This window comes from Daphnia pulicaria, unplaced genomic scaffold, assembly GCF_021234035.1.
Source record: "Daphnia pulicaria isolate SC F1-1A unplaced genomic scaffold, SC_F0-13Bv2 h1tg000068l, whole genome shotgun sequence".
Taxonomy (NCBI): domain Eukaryota; kingdom Metazoa; phylum Arthropoda; class Branchiopoda; order Diplostraca; family Daphniidae; genus Daphnia; species Daphnia pulicaria.
The window spans coordinates 318881-343471 of record NW_025804788.1 but is presented as its reverse complement, the minus strand read 5'-3'; the positions used below and the strand labels follow the sequence as shown (position 1 = coordinate 343471).

The window sequence follows — 24591 nt, the reverse complement described above, 5'->3', positions numbered from 1 at the left end:
TTTCTGTCACTTTGAAGTGATTTTCTATTCATCCATTGGGACTGGGAGGGTAAATTTTCATTTTTGAATGTCAACGGCCATATCACGTAGAACGCACCTGGTCTCGTCAGCTCCCAGAAGTTAAGTTACGTCGAGTTCCGTTAGTACTTGGAAGGGTGACCGCTTGGGAATACGGGATGTCGTTGGCGATGGATAGTTTGTTTTCAATAACAAATTTCTTGACATTTTTTTCAATCACGATGGTTACCAGTCCAATTTCGTAGATGAAACATTTCAATGCCTTAGAGATAGGTTCAATTCATCTATAAGAATGATTCTGGATCAATTCCATTGAGAGTTTGTCAAATTTTATCGCGTTATTAATCGTGATGGTTACCAGTCCAAATTCGTAGATCAAAAATTTCAATGACATAGGGATAGGTTCAATTCATCTATAGGAATGATTCTGGATGAATTTCATTGCGAGTTTTTCAAAGTTGATCGCGCTTTTTATTCGCGATGGTTACCAGTCCAAATTCAATGAACAAACATTTCTGTCACTTTGAAGTGATTTTCTATTCATCCATTGGGACTGGGAGGGTAAATTTTCATTTTTGAATGTCAACGGCCATATCACGTAGAACGCACCTGGTCTCGTCAGCTCCCAGAAGTTAAGTTACGTCGAGTCCCGTTAGTACTTGGAAGGGTGACAGCTTGGGAATACGGGATGTCGTTGGCGATGGATAGTTTGTTTTCAATAACAAATTTCTTGACATTTTTTTTTCAATCACGATGGTTACCAGTCCAATTTCGTAGATGAAACATTTCAATGCCTTAGAGATAGGTTCAATGCATCTATAAGAATGATTCTGGATCAATTCCATTGAGATTTTGTCAAATTTTATCGCGTTTTTTAATCGCAATGGTTACCAGTCCAAATTCGTAGATCAAAAATTTCAATGACATAGGGATAGGTTCAATTCATCTATAGGAATGATTCTGGATGAATTTCATTGCGAGTTTTTCAAAGTTGATCGCGCTTTTTATTTGCGATGGTTACCAGTCCAAATTCAATGAACAAACATTTCTGTCACTTTGAAGTGATTTTCTATTCATCCATTGGGACTGGGAGGGTAAATTTTCATTTTTGAATGTCAACGGCCATATCACGTAGAACGCACCTGGTCTCGTCAGCTCCCAGAAGTTAAGTTACGTCGAGTTCCGTTAGTACTTGGAAGGGTGACCGCTTGGGAATACGGGATGTCGTTGGCGATGGATAGTTTGTTTTCAATAACAAATTTCTTGACATTTTTTTCAATCACGATGGTTACCAGTCCAATTTCGTAGATGAAACATTTCAATGCCTTAGAGATAGGTTCAATTCATCTATAAGAATGATTCTGGATCAATTCCATTGAGAGTTTGTCAAATTTTATCGCGTTATTAATCGTGATGGTTACCAGTCCAAATTCGTAGATCAAAAATTTCAATGACATAGGGATAGGTTCAATTCATCTATAGGAATGATTCTGGATGAATTTCATTGCGAGTTTTTCAAAGTTGATCGCGCTTTTTATTCGCGATGGTTACCAGTCCAAATTCAATGAACAAACATTTCTGTCACTTTGAAGTGATTTTCTATTCATCCATTGGGACTGGGAGGGTAAATTTTCATTTTTGAATGTCAACGGCCATATCACGTAGAACGCACCTGGTCTCGTCAGCTCCCAGAAGTTAAGTTACGTCGAGTCCCGTTAGTACTTGGAAGGGTGACAGCTTGGGAATACGGGATGTCGTTGGCGATGGATAGTTTGTTTTCAATAACAAATTTCTTGACATTTTTTTTTCAATCACGATGGTTACCAGTCCAATTTCGTAGATGAAACATTTCAATGCCTTAGAGATAGGTTCAATTCATCTATAAGAATGATTCTGGATCAATTCCATTGAGAGTTTGTCAAATTTTATCGCGTTATTAATCGTGATGGTTACCAGTCCAAATTCGTAGATCAAAAATTTCAATGACTTAGGGATAGGTTCAATTCATCTATAGGAATGATTCTGGATGAATTTCATTGCGAGTTTTTCAAAGTTGATCGCGCTTTTTATTCGCGATGGTTACCAGTCCAAATTCAATGAACAAACATTTCTGTCACTTTGAAGTGATTTTCTATTCATCCATTGGGAATGGGAGGGTAAATTTTCATTTTTGAATGTCAACGGCCATATCACGTAGAACGCACCTGGTCTCGTCAGCTCCCAGAAGTTAAGTTACGTCGAGTCCCGTTAGTACTTGGAAGGGTGACCGCTTGGGAATACGGGATGTCGTTGGCGATGAATAGTTTAATTTCAATAAAAAATTTCTTGAAATTTTTTTTCAATAACGATGGTTACCAGTCCAATTTCGTAGATGAAACATTTCAATGCCTTAGAGATAGGTTCAATTCATCTATAAGAATGATTCTGGATCAATTCCATTGAGAGTTTGTCAAATTTTATCGCGTTTTTTAATCGTGATGGTTACCAGTCCAAATTCGTAGATCAAAAATTTCAATGACATAGGGATAGGTTCAATTCATCTATAGGAATGATTCTGGATGAATTTCATTGCGAGTTTTTCAAAGTTGATCGCGCTTTTTATTCGCGATGGTTACCAGTCCAAATTCAATGAACAAACATTTCTGTCACTTTGAAGTGATTTTCTATTCATCCATTGGGACTGGGAGGGTAAATTTTCATTTTTGAATGTCAACGGCCATATCACGTAGAACGCACCTGGTCTCGTCAGCTCCCAGAAGTTAAGTTACGTCGAGTTCCGTTAGTACTTGGAAGGGTGACCGCTTGGGAATACGGGATGTCGTTGGCGATGGATAGTTTGTTTTCAATAACAAATTTCTTGACATTTTTTTCAATCACGATGGTTACCAGTCCAATTTCGTAGATGAAACATTTCAATGCCTTAGAGATAGGTTCAATTCATCTATAAGAATGATTCTGGATCAATTCCATTGAGAGTTTGTCAAATTTTATCGCGTTATTAATCGTGATGGTTACCAGTCCAAATTCGTAGATCAAAAATTTCAATGACATAGGGATAGGTTCAATTCATCTATAGGAATGATTCTGGATGAATTTCATTGCGAGTTTTTCAAAGTTGATCGCGCTTTTTATTCGCGATGGTTACCAGTCCAAATTCAATGAACAAACATTTCTGTCACTTTGAAGTGATTTTCTATTCATCCATTGGGACTGGGAGGGTAAATTTTCATTTTTGAATGTCAACGGCCATATCACGTAGAACGCACCTGGTCTCGTCAGCTCCCAGAAGTTAAGTTACGTCGAGTCCCGTTAGTACTTGGAAGGGTGACCGCTTGGGAATACGGGATGTCGTTGGCGATGAATAGTTTGTTTTCAATAAAAAATTTCTTGAAATTTTTTTCAATAACGATGGTTACCAGTCCAATTTCGTAGATGAAACATTTCAATGCCTTAGAGATAGGTTCAATGCATCTATAAGAATGATTCTGGATCAATTCCATTGAGATTTTGTCAAATTTTATCGCGTTTTTTAATCGCAATGGTTACCAGTCCAAATTCGTAGATCAAAAATTTCAATGACATAGGGATAGGTTCAATTCATCTATAGGAATGATTCTGGATGAATTTCATTGCGAGTTTTTCAAAGTTGATCGCGCTTTTTATTTGCGATGGTTACCAGTCCAAATTCAATGAACAAACATTTCTGTCACTTTGAAGTGATTTTCTATTCATCCATTGGGACTGGGAGGGTAAATTTTCATTTTTGAATGTCAACGGCCATATCACGTAGAACGCACCTGGTCTCGTCAGCTCCCAGAAGTTAAGTTACGTCGAGTTCCGTTAGTACTTGGAAGGGTGACCGCTTGGGAATACGGGATGTCGTTGGCGATGGATAGTTTGTTTTCAATAACAAATTTCTTGACATTTTTTTCAATCACGATGGTTACCAGTCCAATTTCGTAGATGAAACATTTCAATGCCTTAGAGATAGGTTCAATTCATCTATAAGAATGATTCTGGATCAATTCCATTGAGAGTTTGTCAAATTTTATCGCGTTATTAATCGTGATGGTTACCAGTCCAAATTCGTAGATCAAAAATTTCAATGACATAGGGATAGGTTCAATTCATCTATAGGAATGATTCTGGATGAATTTCATTGCGAGTTTTTCAAAGTTGATCGCGCTTTTTATTCGCGATGGTTACCAGTCCAAATTCAATGAACAAACATTTCTGTCACTTTGAAGTGATTTTCTATTCATCCATTGGGACTGGGAGGGTAAATTTTCATTTTTGAATGTCAACGGCCATATCACGTAGAACGCACCTGGTCTCGTCAGCTCCCAGAAGTTAAGTTACGTCGAGTCCCGTTAGTACTTGGAAGGGTGACCGCTTGGGAATACGGGATGTCGTTGGCGATGAATAGTTTGTTTTCAATAAAAAATTTCTTGAAATTTTTTTCAATAACGATGGTTACCAGTCCAATTTCGTAGATGAAACATTTCAATGCCTTAGAGATAGGTTCAATGCATCTATAAGAATGATTCTGGATCAATTCCATTGAGATTTTGTCAAATTTTATCGCGTTTTTTAATCGCAATGGTTACCAGTCCAAATTCGTAGATCAAAAATTTCAATGACATAGGGATAGGTTCAATTCATCTATAGGAATGATTCTGGATGAATTTCATTGCGAGTTTTTCAAAGTTGATCGCGCTTTTTATTTGCGATGGTTACCAGTCCAAATTCAATGAACAAACATTTCTGTCACTTTGAAGTGATTTTCTATTCATCCATTGGGACTGGGAGGGTAAATTTTCATTTTTGAATGTCAACGGCCATATCACGTAGAACGCACCTGGTCTCGTCAGCTCCCAGAAGTTAAGTTACGTCGAATCCCGTTAGTACTTGGAAGGGTGACAGCTTGGGAATACGGGATGTCGTTGGCGATGGATAGTTTGTTTTCAATAACAAATTTCTTGACATTTTTTTTTCAATCACGATGGTTACCAGTCCAATTTCGTAGATGAAACATTTCAATGCCTTAGAGATAGGTTCAATTCATCTATAAGAATGATTCTGGATCAATTCCATTGAGAGTTTGTCAAATTTTATCGCGTTATTAATCGTGATGGTTACCAGTCCAAATTCGTAGATCAAAAATTTCAATGACTTAGGGATAGGTTCAATTCATCTATAGGAATGATTCTGGATGAATTTCATTGCGAGTTTTTCAAAGTTGATCGCGCTTTTTATTCGCGATGGTTACCAGTCCAAATTCAATGAACAAACATTTCTGTCACTTTGAAGTGATTTTCTATTCATCCATTGGGAATGGGAGGGTAAATTTTCATTTTTGAATGTCAACGGCCATATCACGTAGAACGCACCTGGTCTCGTCAGCTCCCAGAAGTTAAGTTACGTCGAGTCCCGTTAGTACTTGGAAGGGTGACCGCTTGGGAATACGGGATGTCGTTGGCGATGAATAGTTTAATTTCAATAAAAAATTTCTTGAAATTTTTTTTCAATAACGATGGTTACCAGTCCAATTTCGTAGATGAAACATTTCAATGCCTTAGAGATAGGTTCAATTCATCTATAAGAATGATTCTGGATCAATTCCATTGAGAGTTTGTCAAATTTTATCGCGTTTTTTAATCGTGATGGTTACCAGTCCAAATTCGTAGATCAAAAATTTCAATGACATAGGGATAGGTTCAATTCATCTATAGGAATGATTCTGGATGAATTTCATTGCGAGTTTTTCAAAGTTGATCGCGCTTTTTATTCGCGATGGTTACCAGTCCAAATTCAATGAACAAACATTTCTGTCACTTTGAAGTGATTTTCTATTCATCCATTGGGACTGGGAGGGTAAATTTTCATTTTTGAATGTCAACGGCCATATCACGTAGAACGCACCTGGTCTCGTCAGCTCCCAGAAGTTAAGTTACGTCGAGTTCCGTTAGTACTTGGAAGGGTGACCGCTTGGGAATACGGGATGTCGTTGGCGATGGATAGTTTGTTTTCAATAACAAATTTCTTGACATTTTTTTCAATCACGATGGTTACCAGTCCAATTTCGTAGATGAAACATTTCAATGCCTTAGAGATAGGTTCAATTCATCTATAAGAATGATTCTGGATCAATTCCATTGAGAGTTTGTCAAATTTTATCGCGTTATTAATCGTGATGGTTACCAGTCCAAATTCGTAGATCAAAAATTTCAATGACATAGGGATAGGTTCAATTCATCTATAGGAATGATTCTGGATGAATTTCATTGCGAGTTTTTCAAAGTTGATCGCGCTTTTTATTCGCGATGGTTACCAGTCCAAATTCAATGAACAAACATTTCTGTCACTTTGAAGTGATTTTCTATTCATCCATTGGGACTGGGAGGGTAAATTTTCATTTTTGAATGTCAACGGCCATATCACGTAGAACGCACCTGGTCTCGTCAGCTCCCAGAAGTTAAGTTACGTCGAGTCCCGTTAGTACTTGGAAGGGTGACCGCTTGGGAATACGGGATGTCGTTGGCGATGAATAGTTTGTTTTCAATAAAAAATTTCTTGAAATTTTTTTCAATAACGATGATTACCAGTCCAATTTCGTAGATGAAACATTTCAATGCCTTAGAGATAGGTTCAATGCATCTATAAGAATGATTCTGGATCAATTCCATTGAGATTTTGTCAAATTTTATCGCGTTTTTTAATCGCAATGGTTACCAGTCCAAATTCGTAGATCAAAAATTTCAATGACATAGGGATAGGTTCAATTCATCTATAGGAATGATTCTGGATGAATTTCATTGCGAGTTTTTCAAAGTTGATCGCGCTTTTTATTTGCGATGGTTACCAGTCCAAATTCAATGAACAAACATTTCTGTCACTTTGAAGTGATTTTCTATTCATCCATTGGGACTGGGAGGGTAAATTTTCATTTTTGAATGTCAACGGCCATATCACGTAGAACGCACCTGGTCTCGTCAGCTCCCAGAAGTTAAGTTACGTCGAGTTCCGTTAGTACTTGGAAGGGTGACCGCTTGGGAATACGGGATGTCGTTGGCGATGGATAGTTTGTTTTCAATAACAAATTTCTTGACATTTTTTTCAATCACGATGGTTACCAGTCCAATTTCGTAGATGAAACATTTCAATGCCTTAGAGATAGGTTCAATTCATCTATAAGAATGATTCTGGATCAATTCCATTGAGAGTTTGTCAAATTTTATCGCGTTATTAATCGTGATGGTTACCAGTCCAAATTCGTAGATCAAAAATTTCAATGACATAGGGATAGGTTCAATTCATCTATAGGAATGATTCTGGATGAATTTCATTGCGAGTTTTTCAAAGTTGATCGCGCTTTTTATTCGCGATGGTTACCAGTCCAAATTCAATGAACAAACATTTCTGTCACTTTGAAGTGATTTTCTATTCATCCATTGGGACTGGGAGGGTAAATTTTCATTTTTGAATGTCAACGGCCATATCACGTAGAACGCACCTGGTCTCGTCAGCTCCCAGAAGTTAAGTTACGTCGAGTCCCGTTAGTACTTGGAAGGGTGACCGCTTGGGAATACGGGATGTCGTTGGCGATGAATAGTTTGTTTTCAATAAAAAATTTCTTGAAATTTTTTTCAATAACGATGGTTACCAGTCCAATTTCGTAGATGAAACATTTCAATGCCTTAGAGATAGGTTCAATGCATCTATAAGAATGATTCTGGATCAATTCCATTGAGATTTTGTCAAATTTTATCGCGTTTTTTAATCGCAATGGTTACCAGTCCAAATTCGTAGATCAAAAATTTCAATGACATAGGGATAGGTTCAATTCATCTATAGGAATGATTCTGGATGAATTTCATTGCGAGTTTTTCAAAGTTGATCGCGCTTTTTATTTGCGATGGTTACCAGTCCAAATTCAATGAACAAACATTTCTGTCACTTTGAAGTGATTTTCTATTCATCCATTGGGACTGGGAGGGTAAATTTTCATTTTTGAATGTCAACGGCCATATCACGTAGAACGCACCTGGTCTCGTCAGCTCCCAGAAGTTAAGTTACGTCGAGTTCCGTTAGTACTTGGAAGGGTGACCGCTTGGGAATACGGGATGTCGTTGGCGATGGATAGTTTGTTTTCAATAACAAATTTCTTGACATTTTTTTCAATCACGATGGTTACCAGTCCAATTTCGTAGATGAAACATTTCAATGCCTTAGAGATAGGTTCAATTCATCTATAAGAATGATTCTGGATCAATTCCATTGAGAGTTTGTCAAATTTTATCGCGTTATTAATCGTGATGGTTACCAGTCCAAATTCGTAGATCAAAAATTTCAATGACATAGGGATAGGTTCAATTCATCTATAGGAATGATTCTGGATGAATTTCATTGCGAGTTTTTCAAAGTTGATCGCGCTTTTTATTCGCGATGGTTACCAGTCCAAATTCAATGAACAAACATTTCTGTCACTTTGAAGTGATTTTCTATTCATCCATTGGGACTGGGAGGGTAAATTTTCATTTTTGAATGTCAACGGCCATATCACGTAGAACGCACCTGGTCTCGTCAGCTCCCAGAAGTTAAGTTACGTCGAGTCCCGTTAGTACTTGGAAGGGTGACCGCTTGGGAATACGGGATGTCGTTGGCGATGAATAGTTTGTTTTCAATAAAAAATTTCTTGAAATTTTTTTCAATAACGATGGTTACCAGTCCAATTTCGTAGATGAAACATTTCAATGCCTTAGAGATAGGTTCAATGCATCTATAAGAATGATTCTGGATCAATTCCATTGAGATTTTGTCAAATTTTATCGCGTTTTTTAATCGCAATGGTTACCAGTCCAAATTCGTAGATCAAAAATTTCAATGACATAGGGATAGGTTCAATTCATCTATAGGAATGATTCTGGATGAATTTCATTGCGAGTTTTTCAAAGTTGATCGCGCTTTTTATTTGCGATGGTTACCAGTCCAAATTCAATGAACAAACATTTCTGTCACTTTGAAGTGATTTTCTATTCATCCATTGGGACTGGGAGGGTAAATTTTCATTTTTGAATGTCAACGGCCATATCACGTAGAACGCACCTGGTCTCGTCAGCTCCCAGAAGTTAAGTTACGTCGAGTTCCGTTAGTACTTGGAAGGGTGACCGCTTGGGAATACGGGATGTCGTTGGCGATGGATAGTTTGTTTTCAATAACAAATTTCTTGAAATTTTTTTTCAATAACGATGGTTACCAGTCCAATTTCGTAGATGAAACATTTCAATGCCTTAGAGATAGGTTCAATTCATCTATAAGAATGATTCTGGATCAATTCCATTGAGAGTTTGTCAAATTTTATCGCGTTATTAATCGTGATGGTTACCAGTCCAAATTCGTAGATCAAAAATTTCAATGACATAGGGATAGGTTCAATTCATCTATAGGAATGATTCTGGATGAATTTCATTGCGAGTTTTTCAAAGTTGATCGCGCTTTTTATTCGCGATGGTTACCAGTCCAAATTCAATGAACAAACATTTCTGTCACTTTGAAGTGATTTTCTATTCATCCATTGGGACTTGGAGGGTAAATTTTCATTTTTGAATGTCAACGGCCATATCACGTAGAACGCACCTGGTCTCGTCAGCTCCCAGAAGTTAAGTTACGTCGAGTTCCGTTAGTACTTGGAAGGGTGACCGCTTGGGAATACGGGATGTCGTTGGCGATGGATAGTTTGTTTTCAATAACAAATTTCTTGAAATTTTTTTTCAATAACGATGGTTACCAGTCCAATTTCGTAGATGAAACATTTCAATGCCTTAGAGATAGGTTCAATTCATCTATAAGAATGATTCTGGATCAATTCCATTGAGAGTTTGTCAAATTTTATCGCGTTATTAATCGTGATGGTTACCAGTCCAAATTCGTAGATCAAAAATTTCAATGACATAGGGATAGGTTCAATTCATCTATAGGAATGATTCTGGATGAATTTCATTGCGAGTTTTTCAAAGTTGATCGCGCTTTTTATTCGCGATGGTTACCAGTCCAAATTCAATGAACAAACATTTCTGTCACTTTGAAGTGATTTTCTATTCATCCATTGGGACTGGGAGGGTAAATTTTCATTTTTGAATGTCAACGGCCATATCACGTAGAACGCACCTGGTCTCGTCAGCTCCCAGAAGTTAAGTTACGTCGAGTCCCGTTAGTACTTGGAAGGGTGACCGCTTGGGAATACGGGATGTCGTTGGCGATGAATAGTTTGTTTTCAATAAAAAATTTCTTGAAATTTTTTTCAATAACGATGGTTACCAGTCCAATTTCGTAGATGAAACATTTCAATGCCTTAGAGATAGGTTCAATGCATCTATAAGAATGATTCTGGATCAATTCCATTGAGATTTTGTCAAATTTTATCGCGTTTTTTAATCGCAATGGTTACCAGTCCTAATTCGTAGATCAAAAATTTCAATGACATAGGGATAGGTTCAATTCATCTATAGGAATGATTCTGGATGAATTTCATTGCGAGTTTTTCAAAGTTGATCGCGCTTTTTATTTGCGATGGTTACCAGTCCAAATTCAATGAACAAACATTTCTGTCACTTTGAAGTGATTTTCTATTCATCCATTGGGACTGGGAGGGTAAATTTTCATTTTTGAATGTCAACGGCCATATCACGTAGAACGCACCTGGTCTCGTCAGCTCCCAGAAGTTAAGTTACGTCGAGTTCCGTTAGTACTTGGAAGGGTGACCGCTTGGGAATACGGGATGTCGTTGGCGATGGATAGTTTGTTTTCAATAACAAATTTCTTGAAATTTTTTTTCAATAACGATGGTTACCAGTCCAATTTCGTAGATGAAACATTTCAATGCCTTAGAGATAGGTTCAATTCATCTATAAGAATGATTCTGGATCAATTCCATTGAGAGTTTGTCAAATTTTATCGCGTTATTAATCGTGATGGTTACCAGTCCAAATTCGTAGATCAAAAATTTCAATGACATAGGGATAGGTTCAATTCATCTATAGGAATGATTCTGGATGAATTTCATTGCGAGTTTTTCAAAGTTGATCGCGCTTTTTATTCGCGATGGTTACCAGTCCAAATTCAATGAACAAACATTTCTGTCACTTTGAAGTGATTTTCTATTCATCCATTGGGACTTGGAGGGTAAATTTTCATTTTTGAATGTCAACGGCCATATCACGTAGAACGCACCTGGTCTCGTCAGCTCCCAGAAGTTAAGTTACGTCGAGTTCCGTTAGTACTTGGAAGGGTGACCGCTTGGGAATACGGGATGTCGTTGGCGATGGATAGTTTGTTTTCAATAACAAATTTCTTGAAATTTTTTTTCAATAACGATGGTTACCAGTCCAATTTCGTAGATGAAACATTTCAATGCCTTAGAGATAGGTTCAATTCATCTATAAGAATGATTCTGGATCAATTCCATTGAGAGTTTGTCAAATTTTATCGCGTTATTAATCGTGATGGTTACCAGTCCAAATTCGTAGATCAAAAATTTCAATGACATAGGGATAGGTTCAATTCATCTATAGGAATGATTCTGGATGAATTTCATTGCGAGTTTTTCAAAGTTGATCGCGCTTTTTATTCGCGATGGTTACCAGTCCAAATTCAATGAACAAACATTTCTGTCACTTTGAAGTGATTTTCTATTCATCCATTGGGACTTGGAGGGTAAATTTTCATTTTTGAATGTCAACGGCCATATCACGTAGAACGCACCTGGTCTCGTCAGCTCCCAGAAGTTAAGTTACGTCGAGTTCCGTTAGTACTTGGAAGGGTGACCGCTTGGGAATACGGGATGTCGTTGGCGATGGATAGTTTGTTTTCAATAACAAATTTCTTGAAATTTTTTTTCAATAACGATGGTTACCAGTCCAATTTCGTAGATGAAACATTTCAATGCCTTAGAGATAGCTTCAATTCATCTATAAGAATGATTCTGGATCAATTCCATTGAGAGTTTGTCAAATTTTATCGCGTTATTAATCGTGATGGTTACCAGTCCAAATTCGTAGATCAAAAATTTCAATGACATAGGGATAGGTTCAATTCATCTATAGGAATGATTCTGGATGAATTTCATTGCGAGTTTTTCAAAGTTGATCGCGCTTTTTATTCGCGATGGTTACCAGTCCAAATTCAATGAACAAACATTTCTGTCACTTTGAAGTGATTTTCTATTCATCCATTGGGACTGGGAGGGTAAATTTTCATTTTTGAATGTCAACGGCCATATCACGTAGAACGCACCTGGTCTCGTCAGCTCCCAGAAGTTAAGTTACGTCGAGTCCCGTTAGTACTTGGAAGGGTGACCGCTTGGGAATACGGGATGTCGTTGGCGATGAATAGTTTGTTTTCAATAAAAAATTTCTTGAAATTTTTTTCAATAACGATGGTTACCAGTCCAATTTCGTAGATGAAACATTTCAATGCCTTAGAGATAGGTTCAATGCATCTATAAGAATGATTCTGGATCAATTCCATTGAGATTTTGTCAAATTTTATCGCGTTTTTTAATCGCAATGGTTACCAGTCCTAATTCGTAGATCAAAAATTTCAATGACATAGGGATAGGTTCAATTCATCTATAGGAATGATTCTGGATGAATTTCATTGCGAGTTTTTCAAAGTTGATCGCGCTTTTTATTTGCGATGGTTACCAGTCCAAATTCAATGAACAAACATTTCTGTCACTTTGAAGTGATTTTCTATTCATCCATTGGGACTGGGAGGGTAAATTTTCATTTTTGAATGTCAACGGCCATATCACGTAGAACGCACCTGGTCTCGTCAGCTCCCAGAAGTTAAGTTACGTCGAGTTCCGTTAGTACTTGGAAGGGTGACCGCTTGGGAATACGGGATGTCGTTGGCGATGGATAGTTTGTTTTCAATAACAAATTTCTTGAAATTTTTTTTCAATAACGATGGTTACCAGTCCAATTTCGTAGATGAAACATTTCAATGCCTTAGAGATAGGTTCAATTCATCTATAAGAATGATTCTGGATCAATTCCATTGAGAGTTTGTCAAATTTTATCGCGTTATTAATCGTGATGGTTACCAGTCCAAATTCGTAGATCAAAAATTTCAATGACATAGGGATAGGTTCAATTCATCTATAGGAATGATTCTGGATGAATTTCATTGCGAGTTTTTCAAAGTTGATCGCGCTTTTTATTCGCGATGGTTACCAGTCCAAATTCAATGAACAAACATTTCTGTCACTTTGAAGTGATTTTCTATTCATCCATTGGGACTTGGAGGGTAAATTTTCATTTTTGAATGTCAACGGCCATATCACGTAGAACGCACCTGGTCTCGTCAGCTCCCAGAAGTTAAGTTACGTCGAGTTCCGTTAGTACTTGGAAGGGTGACCGCTTGGGAATACGGGATGTCGTTGGCGATGGATAGTTTGTTTTCAATAACAAATTTCTTGAAATTTTTTTTCAATAACGATGGTTACCAGTCCAATTTCGTAGATGAAACATTTCAATGCCTTAGAGATAGGTTCAATTCATCTATAAGAATGATTCTGGATCAATTCCATTGAGAGTTTGTCAAATTTTATCGCGTTATTAATCGTGATGGTTACCAGTCCAAATTCGTAGATCAAAAATTTCAATGACATAGGGATAGGTTCAATTCATCTATAGGAATGATTCTGGATGAATTTCATTGCGAGTTTTTCAAAGTTGATCGCGCTTTTTATTCGCGATGGTTACCAGTCCAAATTCAATGAACAAACATTTCTGTCACTTTGAAGTGATTTTCTATTCATCCATTGGGACTTGGAGGGTAAATTTTCATTTTTGAATGTCAACGGCCATATCACGTAGAACGCACCTGGTCTCGTCAGCTCCCAGAAGTTAAGTTACGTCGAGTTCCGTTAGTACTTGGAAGGGTGACCGCTTGGGAATACGGGATGTCGTTGGCGATGGATAGTTTGTTTTCAATAACAAATTTCTTGAAATTTTTTTTCAATAACGATGGTTACCAGTCCAATTTCGTAGATGAAACATTTCAATGCCTTAGAGATAGGTTCAATTCATCTATAAGAATGATTCTGGATCAATTCCATTGAGAGTTTGTCAAATTTTATCGCGTTATTAATCGTGATGGTTACCAGTCCAAATTCGTAGATCAAAAATTTCAATGACATAGGGATAGGTTCAATTCATCTATAGGAATGATTCTGGATGAATTTCATTGCGAGTTTTTCAAAGTTGATCGCGCTTTTTATTCGCGATGGTTACCAGTCCAAATTCAATGAACAAACATTTCTGTCACTTTGAAGTGATTTTCTATTCATCCATTGGGACTGGGAGGGTAAATTTTCATTTTTGAATGTCAACGGCCATATCACGTAGAACGCACCTGGTCTCGTCAGCTCCCAGAAGTTAAGTTACGTCGAGTCCCGTTAGTACTTGGAAGGGTGACCGCTTGGGAATACGGGATGTCGTTGGCGATGAATAGTTTGTTTTCAATAAAAAATTTCTTGAAATTTTTTTCAATAACGATGGTTACCAGTCCAATTTCGTAGATGAAACATTTCAATGCCTTAGAGATAGGTTCAATGCATCTATAAGAATGATTCTGGATCAATTCCATTGAGATTTTGTCAAATTTTATCGCGTTTTTTAATCGCAATGGTTACCAGTCCTAATTCGTAGATCAAAAATTTCAATGACATAGGGATAGGTTCAATTCATCTATAGGAATGATTCTGGATGAATTTCATTGCGAGTTTTTCAAAGTTGATCGCGCTTTTTATTTGCGATGGTTACCAGTCCAAATTCAATGAACAAACATTTCTGTCACTTTGAAGTGATTTTCTATTCATCCATTGGGACTGGGAGGGTAAATTTTCATTTTTGAATGTCAACGGCCATATCACGTAGAACGCACCTGGTCTCGTCAGCTCCCAGAAGTTAAGTTACGTCGAGTTCCGTTAGTACTTGGAAGGGTGACCGCTTGGGAATACGGGATGTCGTTGGCGATGGATAGTTTGTTTTCAATAACAAATTTCTTGAAATTTTTTTTCAATAACGATGGTTACCAGTCCAATTTCGTAGATGAAACATTTCAATGCCTTAGAGATAGGTTCAATTCATCTATAAGAATGATTCTGGATCAATTCCATTGAGAGTTTGTCAAATTTTATCGCGTTATTAATCGTGATGGTTACCAGTCCAAATTCGTAGATCAAAAATTTCAATGACATAGGGATAGGTTCAATTCATCTATAGGAATGATTCTGGATGAATTTCATTGCGAGTTTTTCAAAGTTGATCGCGCTTTTTATTCGCGATGGTTACCAGTCCAAATTCAATGAACAAACATTTCTGTCACTTTGAAGTGATTTTCTATTCATCCATTGGGACTTGGAGGGTAAATTTTCATTTTTGAATGTCAACGGCCATATCACGTAGAACGCACCTGGTCTCGTCAGCTCCCAGAAGTTAAGTTACGTCGAGTTCCGTTAGTACTTGGAAGGGTGACCGCTTGGGAATACGGGATGTCGTTGGCGATGGATAGTTTGTTTTCAATAACAAATTTCTTGAAATTTTTTTTCAATAACGATGGTTACCAGTCCAATTTCGTAGATGAAACATTTCAATGCCTTAGAGATAGGTTCAATTCATCTATAAGAATGATTCTGGATCAATTCCATTGAGAGTTTGTCAAATTTTATCGCGTTATTAATCGTGATGGTTACCAGTCCAAATTCGTAGATCAAAAATTTCAATGACATAGGGATAGGTTCAATTCATCTATAGGAATGATTCTGGATGAATTTCATTGCGAGTTTTTCAAAGTTGATCGCGCTTTTTATTCGCGATGGTTACCAGTCCAAATTCAATGAACAAACATTTCTGTCACTTTGAAGTGATTTTCTATTCATCCATTGGGACTGGGAGGGTAAATTTTCATTTTTGAATGTCAACGGCCATATCACGTAGAACGCACCTGGTCTCGTCAGCTCCCAGAAGTTAAGTTACGTCGAGTCCCGTTAGTACTTGGAAGGGTGACCGCTTGGGAATACGGGATGTCGTTGGCGATGAATAGTTTGTTTTCAATAAAAAATTTCTTGAAATTTTTTTCAATAACGATGGTTACCAGTCCAATTTCGTAGATGAAACATTTCAATGCCTTAGAGATAGGTTCAATGCATCTATAAGAATGATTCTGGATCAATTCCATTGAGATTTTGTCAAATTTTATCGCGTTTTTTAATCGCAATGGTTACCAGTCCTAATTCGTAGATCAAAAATTTCAATGACATAGGGATAGGTTCAATTCATCTATAGGAATGATTCTGGATGAATTTCATTGCGAGTTTTTCAAAGTTGATCGCGCTTTTTATTTGCGATGGTTACCAGTCCAAATTCAATGAACAAACATTTCTGTCACTTTGAAGTGATTTTCTATTCATCCATTGGGACTGGGAGGGTAAATTTTCATTTTTGAATGTCAACGGCCATATCACGTAGAACGCACCTGGTCTCGTCAGCTCCCAGAAGTTAAGTTACGTCGAGTCCCGTTAGTACTTGGAAGGGTGACCGCTTGGGAATACGGGATGTCGTTGGCGATGAATAGCTTGTTTTCAATAAAAAATTTCTTGAAATTTTTTTTCAATAACGATGGTTACCAGTCCAATTTCGTAGATGAAACATTTCAATGCCTTAGAGATAGGTTCAATTCATCTATAAGAATGATTCTGGATCAATTCCATTGAGATTTTGTCAAATTTTATCGCGTTTTTTAATCGCAATGGTTACCAGTCCAAATTCGTAGATCAAAAATTTCAATGACATAGGGATAGGTTCAATTCATCTATAGGAATGATTCTGGATGCCTTTCATTGCGATGAATTTCATTGCGAGTTTTTCAAAGTTGATCGCGCTTTTTATTTGCGATGGTTACCAGTCCAAATTCAATGAACAAACATTTCTGTCACTTTGAAGTGATTTTCTATTCATCCATTGGGACTGGGAGGGTAAATTTTCATTTTTGAATGTCAACGGCCATATCACGTAGAACGCACCTGGTCTCGTCAGCTCCCAGAAGTTAAGTTACGTCGAGTCCCGTTAGTACTTGGAAGGGTGACCGCTTGGGAATACGGGATGTCGTTGGCGATGAATAGCTTGTTTTCAATAAAAAATTTCTTGAAATTTTTTTCAATAACGATGGTTACCAGTCCAATTTCGTAGATGAAACATTTCAATGCCTTAGAGATAGGTTCAATTCATCTATAAGAATGATTCTGGATCAATTCCATTGAGATTTTGTCAAATTTTATCGCGTTTTTTAATCGCAATGGTTACCAGTCCAAATTCGTAGATCAAAAATTTCAATGACATAGGGATAGGTTCAATTCATCTATAGGAATGATTCTGGATGAATTTCATTGCGAGTTTTTCAAAGTTGATCGCGCTTTTTATTTGCGATGGTTACCAGTCCAAATTCAATGAACAAACATTTCTGTCACTTTGAAGTGATTTTCTATTCATCCATTGGGACTGGGAGGGTAAATTTTCATTTTTGAATGTCAACGGCCATATCACGTAGAACGCACCTGGTCTCGTCAGCTCCCAGAAGTTAAGTTACGTCGAGTCCCGTTAGTACTTGGAAGGGTGACCGCTTGGGAATACGGGATGTCGTTGGCGATGAATAGCTTGTTTTCAATAAAAAATTTCTTGAAATTTTTTTTCAATAACGATGGTTACCAGTCCAATTTCGTAGATGAAACATTTCAATGCCTTAGAGATAGGTTCAATTCATCTATAAGAATGATTCTGGATCAATTCCATTGAGATTTTGTCAAATTTTATCGCGTTTTTTAATCGCAATGGTTACCAGTCCAAATTCGTAGATCAAAAATTTCAATGACATAGGGATAGGTTCAATTCATCTATAGGAATGATTCTGGATGAATTTCATTGCGAGTTTTTCAAAGTTGATCGCGCTTTTTATTTGCGATGGTTACCAGTCCAAATTCAATGAACAAACATTTCTGTCACTTTGAAGTGATTTTCTATTCATCCATTGGGACTGGGAGGGTAAATTTTCATTTTTGAATGTCAACGGCCATATCACGTAGAACGCACCTGGTCTCGTCAGCTCCCAGAAGTTAAGTTACGTCGAGTCCCGTTAGTACTTGGAAGGGTGACCGCTTGGGAATACGGGATGTCGTTGGCGATGAATAGCTTGTTTTCAATAAAAAATTTCTTGAAATTTTTTTTCAATAACGATGGTTACCAGTCCAATTTCGTAGATGAAACATTTCAATGCCTTAGAGATAGGTTCAATTCATCTATAAGAATGATTCTGGATCAATTCCATTGAGAGTTTGTCAAATTTTATCGCGTTATTAATCGTGATGGTTACCAGTCCAAATTCGTAGATCAAAAATTTCAATGACATAGGGATAGGTTCAATTCATCTATAGGAATGATTCTGGATGAATTTCATTGCGAGTTTTTCAAAGTTGATCGCGCTTTTTATTCGCGATGGTTACCAGTCCAAATTCAATGAACAAACATTTCTGTCACTTTGAAGTGATTTTCTATTCATCCATTGGGAATGGGAGGGTAAATTTTCATTTTTGAATGTCAACGGCCATATCACGTAGAACGCAACTGGTCTCGTCAGCTCCCAGAAGTTAAGTTACGTCGAGTCCCGTTAGTACTTGGAAGGGTGACCGCTTGGGAATACGGGATGTCGTTGGCGATGAATAGTTTGATTTCAATAAAAAATTTCTTGAAATTTTTTTTCAATAACGATGGTTACCAGTCCAATTTCGTAGATGAAACATTTCAATGCCTTAGAGATAGGTTCAATTCATCTATAAGAATGATTCTGGATCAATTCCATTGAGAGTTTGTCAAATTTTATCGCGTTTTTTAATCGTGATGGTTACCAGTCCAAATTCGTAGATCAAAAATTTCAATGACATAGGGATAGGTTCAATTCATCTATAGGAATGATTCTGGATGAATTTCATTGCGAGTTTTTCAAAGTTGATCGCGCTTTTTATTCGCGATGGTTACCAGTCCAAATTCAATGAACAAACATTTCTGTCACTTTGAAGTGATTTTCTATTCATCCATTGGGACTGGTAGGGTAAATTTTCATTTTTGAATGTCAACGGCCATATCACGTAGAACGCACCTGGTCTCGTCAGCTCCCAGAAGTTAAGTTACGTCGAGTTCCGTTAGTACTTGGAAGGGTGACCGCTTGGGAATACGGGATGTCGTTGGCGATGGATAGTTTGTTTTCAATAACAAATTTCTTTACATTTTTTTCAATCACGATGGTTACCAGTCCAATTTCGTAGATGAAACATTTCAATGCCTTAGAGATAGGTTCAATTCATCTATAAGAATGATTCTGGATCAATTCCATTGAGAGTTTGTCAAATTTTATCGCGTTATTAATCGTGATGGTTACCAGTCCAAATTCGTAGATCAAAAATTTCAATGACATAGGGATAGGTTCAATTCATCTATAGGAATGATTCTGGATGAATTTCATTGCGAGTTTTTCAAAGTTGATCGCGCTTTTTATTCGCGATGGTTACCAGTCCAAATTCAATGAACAAACATTTCTGTCACTTTGAAGTGATTTTCTATTCATCCATTGGGACTGGGAGGGTAAATTTTCATTTTTGAATGTCAACGGCCATATCACGTAGAACGCACCTGGTCTCGTCAGCTCCCAGAAGTTAAGTTACGTCGAGTCCCGTTAGTACTTGGAAGGGTGACCGCTTGGGAATACGGGATGTCGTTGGCGATGAATAGCTTGTTTTCAATAAAAAATTTCTTGAAATTTTTTTTCAATAACGATGGTTACCAGTCCAATTTCGTAGATGAAACATTTCAATGCCTTAGAGATAGGTTCAATTCATCTATAAGAATGATTCTGGATCAATTCCATTGAGAGTTTGTCAAATTTTATCGCGTTATTAATCGTGATGGTTACCAGTCCAAATTCGTAGATCAAAAATTTCAATGACATAGGGATAGGTTCAATTCATCTATAGGAATGATTCTGGATGAATTTCATTGCGAGATTTTCAAAGTTGATCGCGCTTTTTATTCGCGATGGTTACCAGTCCAAATTCAATGAACAAACATTTCTGTCACTTTGAAGTGATTTTCTATTCATCCATTGGGACTGGGAGGGTAAATTTTCATTTTTGAATGTCAACGGCCATATCACGTAGAACGCACCTGGTCTCGTCAGTTCCCAGAAGTTAAGTTACGTCGAGTCCCGTTAGTACTTGGAAGGGTGACCGCTTGGGAATACGGGATGTCGTTGGCGATGGATAGTTTGTTTTCAATAACAAATTTCTTGACATTTTTTTTTCAATCACGATGGTTACCAGTCCAAATTCGTAGATCAAAAATTTCAATGACATAGGGATAGGTTCAATTCATCTATAGGAATGATTCTGGATGAATTTCATTGCGAGTTTTTCAAAGTTGATCGCGCTTTTTATTCGCGATGGTTACCAGTCCAAATTCAATGAACAAACATTTCTGTCACTTTGAAGTGATTTTCTATTCATCCATTGGGAATGGGAGGGTAAATTTTCATTTTTGAATGTCAACGGCCATATCACGTAGAACGCAACTGGTCTCGTCAGCTCCCAGAAGTTAAGTTACGTCGAGTCCCGTTAGTACTTGGAAGGGTGACCGCTTGGGAATACGGGATGTCGTTGGCGATGAATAGTTTGATTTCAATAAAAAATTTCTTGAAATTTTTTTTCAATAACGATGGTTACCAGTCCAATTTCGTAGATGAAACATTTCAATGCCTTAGAGATAGGTTCAATTCATCTATAAGAATGATTCTGGATCAATTCCATTGAGAGTTTGTCAAATTTTATCGCGTTTTTTAATCGTGATGGTTACCAGTCCAAATTCGTAGATCAAAAATTTCAATGACATAGGGATAGGTTCAATTCATCTATAGGAATGATTCTGGATGAATTTCATTGCGAGTTTTTCAAAGTTGATCGCGCTTTTTATTCGCGATGGTTACCAGTCCAAATTCAATGAACAAACATTTCTGTCACTTTGAAGTGATTTTCTATTCATCCATTGGGACTGGGAGGGTAAATTTTCATTTTTGAATGTCAACGGCCATATCACGTAGAACGCACCTGGTCTCGTCAGCTCCCAGAAGTTAAGTTACGTCGAGTTCCGTTAGTACTTGGAAGGGTGACCGCTTGGGAATACGGGATGTCGTTGGCGATGGATAGTTTGTTTTCAATAACAAATTTCTTTACATTTTTTTCAATCACGATGGTTACCAGTCCAATTTCGTAGATGAAACATTTCAATGCCTTAGAGATAGGTTCAATTCATCTATAAGAATGATTCTGGATCAATTCCATTAAGAGTTTGTCAAATTTTATCGCGTTATTAATCGTGATGGTTACCAGTCCAAATTCGTAGATCAAAAATTTCAATGACATAGGGATAGGTTCAATTCATCTATAGGAATGATTCTGGATGAATTTCATTGCGAGTTTTTCAAAGTTGATCGCGCTTTTTATTCGCGATGGTTACCAGTCCAAATTCAATGAACAAACATTTCTGTCACTTTGAAGTGATTTTCTATTCATCCATTGGGACTGGGAGGGTAAATTTTCATTTTTGAATGTCAACGGCCATATCACGTAGAACGCACCTGGTCTCGTCAGCTCCCAGAAGTTAAGTTACGTCGAGTCCCGTTAGTACTTGGAAGGGTGACCGCTTGGGAATACGGGATGTCGTTGGCGATGAATAGCTTGTTTTCAATAAAAAATTTCTTGAAATTTTTTTTCAATAACGATGGTTACCAGTCCAATTTCGTAGATGAAACATTTCAATGCCTTAGAGATAGGTTCAATTCATCTATAAGAATGATTCTGGATCAATTCCATTGAGAGTTTGTCAAATTTTATCGCGTTATTAATCGTGATGGTTACCAGTCCAAATTCGTAGATCAAAAATTTCAATGACATAGGGATAGGTTCAATTCATCTATAGGAATGATTCTGGATGAATTTCATTGCGAGATTTTCAAAGTTGATCGCGCTTTTTATTCGCGATGGTTACCAGTCCAAATTCAATGAACAAACATTTCTGTCACTTTGAAGTGATTTTCTATTCATCCATTGGGACTGGGAGGGTAAATTTTCATTTTTGAATGTCAACGGCCATATCACGTAGAACGCACCTGGTCTCGTCAGCTCCCAGAAGTTAAGTTACGTCGAGTCCCGTTAGTACTTGGAAGGGTGACCGCTTGGGAATACGGGATGTCGTTGGCGATGGATAGTTTGTTTTCAATAACAAATTTCTTGACATTTTTTTTTCAATCACGATGGTTACCAGTCCAATTTCGTAGATGAAACATTTCAATGCCTTAGAGATAGGTTCAATTCATCTATAAGAATGATTCTGGATCAATTCCATTGAGAGTTTGTCAAATTTTATCGCGTTATTAATCGTGATGGTTACCAGTCCAAATTCGTAGATCAAAAATTTCAATGACTTAGGGATAGGTTCAATTCATCTATAGGAATGATTCTGGATGAATTTCATTGCGAGTTTTTCAAAGTTGATCGCGCTTTTTATTCGCGATGGTTACCAGTCCAAATTCAATGAACAAACATTTCTGTCACTTTGAAGTGATTTTCTATTCATCCATTGGGAATGGGAGGGTAAATTTTCATTTTAGAATGTCAACGGCCATATCACGTAGAACGCACCTGGTCTCGTCAGCTCCCAGAAGTTAAGTTACGTCGAGTCCCGTTAGTACTTGGAAGGGTGACCGCTTGGGAATACGGGATGTCGTTGGCGATGAATAGTTTAATTTCAATAAAAAATTTCTTGAAATTTTTTTTCAATAACGATGGTTACCAGTCCAATTTCGTAGATGAAACATTTCAATGCCTTAGAGATAGGTTCAATGCATCTATAAGAATGATTCTGGATCAATTCCATTGAGATTTTGTCAAATTTTATCGCGTTTTTTAATCGCAATGGTTACCAGTCCAAATTCGTAGATCAAAAATTTCAATGACATAGGGATAGGTTCAATTCATCTATAGGAATGATTCTGGATGAATTTCATTGCGAGTTTTTCAAAGTTGATCGCGCTTTTTATTTGCGATGGTTACCAGTCCAAATTCAATGAACAAACATTTCTGTCACTTTGAAGTGATTTTCTATTCATCCATTGGGACTGGGAGGGTAAATTTTCATTTTTGAATGTCAACGGCCATATCACGTAGAACGCACCTGGTCTCGTCAGCTCCCAGAAGTTAAGTTACGTCGAGTTCCGTTAGTACTTGGAAGGGTGACCGCTTGGGAATACGGGATGTCGTTGGCGATGGATAGTTTGTTTTCAATAACAAATTTCTTGAAATTTTTTTTCAATAACGATGGTTACCAGTCTAATTTCGTAGATGAAACATTTCAATGCCTTAGAGATAGGTTCAATTCATCTATAAGAATGATTCTGGATCAATTCCATTGAGAGTTTGTCAAATTTTATCGCGTTATTAATCGTGATGGTTACCAGTCCAAATTCGTAGATCAAAAATTTCAATGACATAGGGATAGGTTCAATTCATCTATAGGAATGATTCTGGATGAATTTCATTGCGAGTTTTTCAAAGTTGATCGCGCTTTTTATTCGCGATGGTTACCAGTCCAAATTCAATGAACAAACATTTCTGTCACTTTGAAGTGATTTTCTATTCATCCATTGGGACTGGGAGGGTAAATTTTCATTTTTGAATGTCAACGGCCATATCACGTAGAACGCACCTGGTCTCGTCAGCTCCCAGAAGTTAAGTTACGTCGAGTCCCGTTAGTACTTGGAAGGGTGACCGCTTGGGAATACGGGATGTCGTTGGCGATGAATAGTTTAATTTCAATAAAAAATTTCTTGAAATTTTTTTTCAATAACGATGGTTACCAGTCCAATTTCGTAGATGAAACATTTCAATGCCTTAGAGATAGGTTCAATGCATCTATAAGAATGATTCTGGATCAATTCCATTGAGATTTTGTCAAATTTTATCGCGTTTTTTAATCGCAATGGTTACCAGTCCAAATTCGTAGATCAAAAATTTCAATGACATAGGGATAGGTTCAATTCATCTATAGGAATGATTCTGGATGAATTTCATTGCGAGTTTTTCAAAGTTGATCGCGCTTTTTATTTGCGATGGTTACCAGTCCAAATTCAATGAACAAACATTTCTGTCACTTTGAAGTGATTTTCTATTCATCCATTGGGACTGGGAGGGTAAATTTTCATTTTTGAATGTCAACGGCCATATCACGTAGAACGCACCTGGTCTCGTCAGCTCCCAGAAGTTAAGTTACGTCGAGTCCCGTTAGTACTTGGAAGGGTGACCGCTTGGGAATACGGGATGTCGTTGGCGATGAATAGTTTGTTTTCAATAAAAAATTTCTTGAAATTTTTTTCAATAACGATGGTTACCAGTCCAATTTCGTAGATGAAACATTT

General features: G+C 37.2%; 47 pseudogenes; all 47 read left to right on the top strand.

The window, feature by feature from the left end:
- The first annotated feature begins 69 nt into the window (after positions 1-69).
- Positions 70-188, top strand: LOC124318068 (annotated as a pseudogene).
- A 411-nt stretch (positions 189-599) lies between these two features.
- Positions 600-718, top strand: LOC124318206 (annotated as a pseudogene).
- A 414-nt stretch (positions 719-1132) lies between these two features.
- LOC124318067 lies at positions 1133-1251 on the top strand (annotated as a pseudogene).
- Positions 1252-1662: 411 nt separating this feature from the next.
- LOC124318205 lies at positions 1663-1781 on the top strand (annotated as a pseudogene).
- Positions 1782-2194: 413 nt separating this feature from the next.
- LOC124318592 lies at positions 2195-2313 on the top strand (annotated as a pseudogene).
- A 413-nt stretch (positions 2314-2726) lies between these two features.
- On the top strand, positions 2727-2845 carry LOC124318065 (annotated as a pseudogene).
- Positions 2846-3256: 411 nt separating this feature from the next.
- On the top strand, positions 3257-3375 carry LOC124318591 (annotated as a pseudogene).
- A 412-nt stretch (positions 3376-3787) lies between these two features.
- LOC124318064 lies at positions 3788-3906 on the top strand (annotated as a pseudogene).
- A 411-nt stretch (positions 3907-4317) lies between these two features.
- LOC124318589 lies at positions 4318-4436 on the top strand (annotated as a pseudogene).
- Positions 4437-4848: 412 nt separating this feature from the next.
- Positions 4849-4967, top strand: LOC124318242 (annotated as a pseudogene).
- Positions 4968-5380: 413 nt separating this feature from the next.
- Positions 5381-5499, top strand: LOC124318588 (annotated as a pseudogene).
- Positions 5500-5912: 413 nt separating this feature from the next.
- On the top strand, positions 5913-6031 carry LOC124318063 (annotated as a pseudogene).
- Positions 6032-6442: 411 nt separating this feature from the next.
- Positions 6443-6561, top strand: LOC124318587 (annotated as a pseudogene).
- A 412-nt stretch (positions 6562-6973) lies between these two features.
- Positions 6974-7092, top strand: LOC124318062 (annotated as a pseudogene).
- Positions 7093-7503: 411 nt separating this feature from the next.
- Positions 7504-7622, top strand: LOC124318586 (annotated as a pseudogene).
- Positions 7623-8034: 412 nt separating this feature from the next.
- On the top strand, positions 8035-8153 carry LOC124318061 (annotated as a pseudogene).
- A 411-nt stretch (positions 8154-8564) lies between these two features.
- On the top strand, positions 8565-8683 carry LOC124318585 (annotated as a pseudogene).
- Positions 8684-9095: 412 nt separating this feature from the next.
- LOC124318060 lies at positions 9096-9214 on the top strand (annotated as a pseudogene).
- A 412-nt stretch (positions 9215-9626) lies between these two features.
- LOC124318059 lies at positions 9627-9745 on the top strand (annotated as a pseudogene).
- Positions 9746-10157: 412 nt separating this feature from the next.
- On the top strand, positions 10158-10276 carry LOC124318584 (annotated as a pseudogene).
- A 412-nt stretch (positions 10277-10688) lies between these two features.
- On the top strand, positions 10689-10807 carry LOC124318058 (annotated as a pseudogene).
- Positions 10808-11219: 412 nt separating this feature from the next.
- Positions 11220-11338, top strand: LOC124318057 (annotated as a pseudogene).
- A 412-nt stretch (positions 11339-11750) lies between these two features.
- On the top strand, positions 11751-11869 carry LOC124318056 (annotated as a pseudogene).
- A 412-nt stretch (positions 11870-12281) lies between these two features.
- LOC124318583 lies at positions 12282-12400 on the top strand (annotated as a pseudogene).
- Positions 12401-12812: 412 nt separating this feature from the next.
- On the top strand, positions 12813-12931 carry LOC124318053 (annotated as a pseudogene).
- A 412-nt stretch (positions 12932-13343) lies between these two features.
- LOC124318052 lies at positions 13344-13462 on the top strand (annotated as a pseudogene).
- Positions 13463-13874: 412 nt separating this feature from the next.
- On the top strand, positions 13875-13993 carry LOC124318051 (annotated as a pseudogene).
- A 412-nt stretch (positions 13994-14405) lies between these two features.
- LOC124318581 lies at positions 14406-14524 on the top strand (annotated as a pseudogene).
- A 412-nt stretch (positions 14525-14936) lies between these two features.
- Positions 14937-15055, top strand: LOC124318050 (annotated as a pseudogene).
- Positions 15056-15467: 412 nt separating this feature from the next.
- On the top strand, positions 15468-15586 carry LOC124318049 (annotated as a pseudogene).
- Positions 15587-15998: 412 nt separating this feature from the next.
- Positions 15999-16117, top strand: LOC124318580 (annotated as a pseudogene).
- A 412-nt stretch (positions 16118-16529) lies between these two features.
- On the top strand, positions 16530-16648 carry LOC124318579 (annotated as a pseudogene).
- Positions 16649-17076: 428 nt separating this feature from the next.
- Positions 17077-17195, top strand: LOC124318578 (annotated as a pseudogene).
- Positions 17196-17607: 412 nt separating this feature from the next.
- Positions 17608-17726, top strand: LOC124318577 (annotated as a pseudogene).
- Positions 17727-18139: 413 nt separating this feature from the next.
- Positions 18140-18258, top strand: LOC124318575 (annotated as a pseudogene).
- A 412-nt stretch (positions 18259-18670) lies between these two features.
- LOC124318181 lies at positions 18671-18789 on the top strand (annotated as a pseudogene).
- A 413-nt stretch (positions 18790-19202) lies between these two features.
- Positions 19203-19321, top strand: LOC124318048 (annotated as a pseudogene).
- Positions 19322-19732: 411 nt separating this feature from the next.
- Positions 19733-19851, top strand: LOC124318573 (annotated as a pseudogene).
- Positions 19852-20263: 412 nt separating this feature from the next.
- LOC124318225 lies at positions 20264-20382 on the top strand (annotated as a pseudogene).
- A 284-nt stretch (positions 20383-20666) lies between these two features.
- Positions 20667-20785, top strand: LOC124318180 (annotated as a pseudogene).
- A 413-nt stretch (positions 20786-21198) lies between these two features.
- On the top strand, positions 21199-21317 carry LOC124318047 (annotated as a pseudogene).
- A 411-nt stretch (positions 21318-21728) lies between these two features.
- Positions 21729-21847, top strand: LOC124318572 (annotated as a pseudogene).
- A 412-nt stretch (positions 21848-22259) lies between these two features.
- LOC124318571 lies at positions 22260-22378 on the top strand (annotated as a pseudogene).
- Positions 22379-22791: 413 nt separating this feature from the next.
- LOC124318570 lies at positions 22792-22910 on the top strand (annotated as a pseudogene).
- Positions 22911-23323: 413 nt separating this feature from the next.
- On the top strand, positions 23324-23442 carry LOC124318046 (annotated as a pseudogene).
- A 412-nt stretch (positions 23443-23854) lies between these two features.
- LOC124318568 lies at positions 23855-23973 on the top strand (annotated as a pseudogene).
- Positions 23974-24386: 413 nt separating this feature from the next.
- LOC124318567 lies at positions 24387-24505 on the top strand (annotated as a pseudogene).
- Positions 24506-24591: the final 86 nt, after the last annotated feature.